The sequence below is a fragment of the Bos indicus x Bos taurus genome, chromosome 9 (assembly GCF_003369695.1).
Source record: "Bos indicus x Bos taurus breed Angus x Brahman F1 hybrid chromosome 9, Bos_hybrid_MaternalHap_v2.0, whole genome shotgun sequence".
In the NCBI taxonomy this organism is placed as follows: domain Eukaryota; kingdom Metazoa; phylum Chordata; class Mammalia; order Artiodactyla; family Bovidae; genus Bos; species Bos indicus x Bos taurus.
This window is the reverse complement of record NC_040084.1, coordinates 75,847,808-75,852,140: the sequence shown is the minus strand read 5'-3', so window position 1 is coordinate 75,852,140 and position 4,333 is coordinate 75,847,808. Positions and strand designations below refer to the sequence as shown.

The window sequence follows — 4,333 nt, the reverse complement described above, 5'->3', positions numbered from 1 at the left end:
AGAGGGACTGGATGTTGGCAGAGCTCTGTCTAACGATTGATCTGAGAATTTGTGTCTATTGTTCCTTTCACCAAGCCTCCTTGAATTGTAGAGGAAACATGATACTTGCATTTTTAATATTTTTAATGCTCACTAAGAGGTATAGATCCTGTAGGATTATTTTCCAATTGGGATTTCAGTTGCTAAAGTTCCTTTCTCTAACCACAACCTTACAGGTCTTCTCTCCCACTGTCCAAATCTACTCAGCTTGTTTCCTAACCAACCATAGCCCAACACTGGACTCTATGGTCAATTGACTTCTTCCTTTGACTTTCCTGAGCCCATGGATCACCCTCCATCAGCTCTCTCTACATCTCAATCAGTCTATGAAGCCCAGCTATAAGAGGACCAATCCATGTGAAATCCTGGCTCAACAAATACCCAGGCACAACAACATCATTATTCCATGTTGTCCGTCACTCCTCTGCTGCAGGAGTCTCTTCCATGTGCCCCTCATGATAGCTATTTGAGGAGCCTCTGTCTTCAAACTTCCTTCTTCCCACTCCACTGATAATCAAATCACCTGTTTAATTTTTTTTTTTTTTTACTAAGATGATCCAAGCCAACATGTGTGAGTTTCGTCAGTTAAACTTGTCTTCAATTCAAATGATCTATCCTTACATCATTTTCTTAGTTCTTATTTTCAGATTCAAAGAGGAGAGAGTCTCTTGAGTCCTGGATCAGCAGTTCCCAAACTTGGCTGTATGTTAGAATCAATTAGGAAATATTACATGTTTTGATGCCCAGGCACTCCCAGACCAGTTAAATCAGAAGCTCTGGAGGTGGGATCCAGGCACTGATTGTTTTTAACGCTCCCAAGTGACTCCATGATGCATCCCAGCTTAAGAACCTCAGCTTTGTTTGGTTTCAGATCAACGTTGAAGGGTGTTTTGCACCCATCATTATCCCCCTCCCTTTCCATATCTTTACTCTTCTCCCACCTCTTTTGCTTCTTGCATTCCACCTTTCAAAATTTATAGGTCTCTCAAATTGAGCAAATATTTCCCTTTACCTTGCTGCTTCTCTAGCAATCATGCCTCTTGCCTACTTCTGTTTGCTGTCAAATGTGTGGAAGACTCTCTATACCGTCCATTTATACTTCCTCCCTCATTTTGCTAGTAATCTGAGTTCTAAGTTCTCTACATAAACACTTTTCTGAAGTTAAATATGAACCTAATTTTCTTCCTCCAATTTAAGAGAGACTTGAGACTGTTGACCATCTCTTCCTGAAGTGCTTGATTCTAAAGTGTGTGGAAGTGAAGGTCGCTCAGTTGTGTCCAACTCTTTGTGACCCCATGGACCAGTAGAAAGAGGAGATTCAGATTCTGTAACTCTCTGTATGATCTTGAACAAGTCATTTCCCCTCTGAACTCAAAACAAGGGGGAGGCATGTCGATTAGACAATGCCCAAGGTCCCTAATATTCAATGGCTTTTGTGTTTGAAGCCGCCAAAGAGACAGAATAGCATGGAGGTTATGAGAAACTTGGGCCTGATAGTCTCTGTCTCAGGGAAGGGAGGGATCACAGGATGGGTCTTTGGGATGTTGGTTATATATGTTTTTTGACCTGTATGTGTGTACGTATGGAATTCTCTAGACCAGAATAGTGGAGTGGGTAGCCAGTTCTCTTCTCCAGGGGATCTTCCCAAACCAGAGATTGAACCCAGGTCTCCCACACTGCAGGCAGATTCTTTACTATGAGCCATAAAACAATGCCTTATCCATCTTCTTTATCCATCAGCCTTATAGTCTTTGTTCTGTCTCTTCTATTCATCACTCTTCTTTTCCTGATTCCCTAAAACAAACATTTTATATATTCATCTAAAGTGCTTAGAATAGTCCCTGGCATATGGTAAGTGCTAGACATCAGTATAAGAAGAGAAAGAGTTTTTGGTATCCTACTTTGTTTTTTCATGCCAAAAAATTCACATCACCCAAGCATAATACAACATCAGACCTCAAAGGCCTGCTTCTGGGTCCTGAAGTTAATGCTTGAGGCCGACAAAGTGAGCCTCCAAAACGGATACAGGATGCTGTGGGGAAGGATCTAGGATTAGAAAACACAGAAGGGAATTCCAGTAGGGGGCAGGGTGGGTAAGAGAGAGGGGCCCATCTGAGGAGCTGCAACTCTCTTTTGACCTCAAGGAGTACGTGTATGTGTGTTTCTGCCAACACTAAATGAACAGCTTTCTAGATAATGGTATCATGATCACAATGGAGAGGTTATGTTCTTGGATACACAAATCTAAAACTGCTGACCTCTCACGTGAGTGAGACTTCTATCCCGATAGTTCACTAGGCATCAAACCTTGGATATCCAGATACCTGCTCAGCATGACATATCTCTTCCCTTTAGAGTCCCTCTGTCCAAAGCTTGGTAATGCCATCGGAAACACCTCTCTTCTAATCACTAAGAAATGAGCTCTTCAGTCATTTCCAACTCCTCACTCTTAAAATTCAAGCTCTAAGGCATACTAAATGATCTCAACCTAGCTATTTGAATCTCTAATCTTCATTTCCTTATTTGTAAATTCTAGATAATTTTAGCGGCCTCATAAGGGCTGTTGAAAGAATACTGGTACTACTAGTATGACTATTACTAGAAGTGGTATTGGTAATAATCATAGTGGCTAACATTTATTGATCTCTTAGAATTTTTTCACATTTAATCCTCATAACAACTCTATGAAACAGGGCTGTATCTTTTACCTTTAGGTCACAGAATAAGAAAATGAGGATGCTCATTTCAGCAGCACATATACTAAAATTGGAACGATACAGAGAAAACTAGCATGGCCCCTATGCAAATTCATGAAGCATTCCATATTTTTGTATGACTCAGGGAACTCAAACTAGGGCTCTGTAACCACCTAGAGGGGTGGGATGGGGAGGGAGCTGCGAAGGAGTTTCAAGAGGGAGGGGACATACATATACCTATGGCTGATTCATGTTAATGTTTGGCAGAAACACAATACTATAAAGCATTTATCCTTAAATTAAAAATAAATAAACTTGAAAAGAAAAGGAGGCCCCCAGAAGCTCATCCATCTTTTCAGGAAATGTTTACTGAGTGCCAAGTCTGCACCAGATACTTTTCTAAGAGGTTGAGATCCTCCACTGTGTAAGACAGGGTCCTTGATCTTATGTAAGTTACATCCTAATTGGGGACAACAAAATCAGCAAATAAAATAATCATAGGCTGTGAAAAGTCCTGAGAAGTAAACAGTAGAGTCTTGTGTGAGAAAGTAATAGGTGGTTTGGACTACTTTGGATTGATTTTAAAAGGCATACATTTAAAATGGATAACCAACAAGGACCTACTGCATAGCACAGAAAACTCTGCTCAATATTATGTAACAACCTAAATATGAAAGGAATTTGGAAAAGAATAGACACATGTATATGTATAACTGAATCAGCTTGCTGTACATCTGAAACTAGGGCTTCCCAGGTGTCTCAGTGGGTAAAGAATCCGCCTGTAACGCAGAAGATGCAAGAGATGTGGGTTTGATCCCTGGAAGATCCCCTGGAGGAGGAAACGACAACCCACTCCAGTATTCTTGCCTGGAGAATCCCATGGACAGAGGAGCCTGGCGGGCTACAGTCCAAGGGTTGAAAAGTGTCGGACACAACTGAAGTGACTTAGCATGTACGCACGCCTGAAAGTAGAAGCACATTGTTAATTAACGATCAGTTCAGTTCAGTCGCTCAGTCATGTCCAACTGTTTGCGACCCCATGAATCATAGCACGCCAGGCCTCCCTGTCCATCACAAACTCCCGGAGTTCACTCAGACTCACGTCCATCGAGTCAGTGATGCCATCCAGCCATCTCATCCTCTGGTGTCCCCTTCTCCTCCTGCCCTCAATCCCTCCCAGCATCAGAGTCTTTTCCAATGAGTCAGCTCTTCACATGAGATGGCCAAAGTACTGGAGTTTCACCTTCAGCATCATTCCCTCCAAAGAAATCCCAGGGCTGATCTCCTTCATAATGGACTGGTTGGATCTCCTTGCAGTCCAAGGGACTCTCAAGAGTCTTCTCCAACACCACAGTTCAAGAGCATCAATTCTTTGGCACTCAGCCTTCTTCACAGTCCAACTCTCACATCCATACATGACCACAGGAAAAACCATAGCCTTGACTAGACGGACCTTTGTTGGCAAAGTAATGTCTCTGCTTTTGAATATGCTATGTAGGTTGGTCATAACTTTCTTTCCAAGGAGTAAGCGTCTTTTAATTTCATGGCTGCAATTCTAAGTTTAAAAAAGACCTAATGAGTTAAAAAAAGAAAAAATT

General features: G+C 41.7%; 1 pseudogene; it reads left to right on the top strand.

Moving 5' to 3' along the window:
• Positions 1-2,775: 2,775 nt before the first annotated feature.
• Positions 2,776-2,869, top strand: LOC113898949 (annotated as a pseudogene).
• The last annotated feature ends 1,464 nt before the right edge of the window (positions 2,870-4,333 follow it).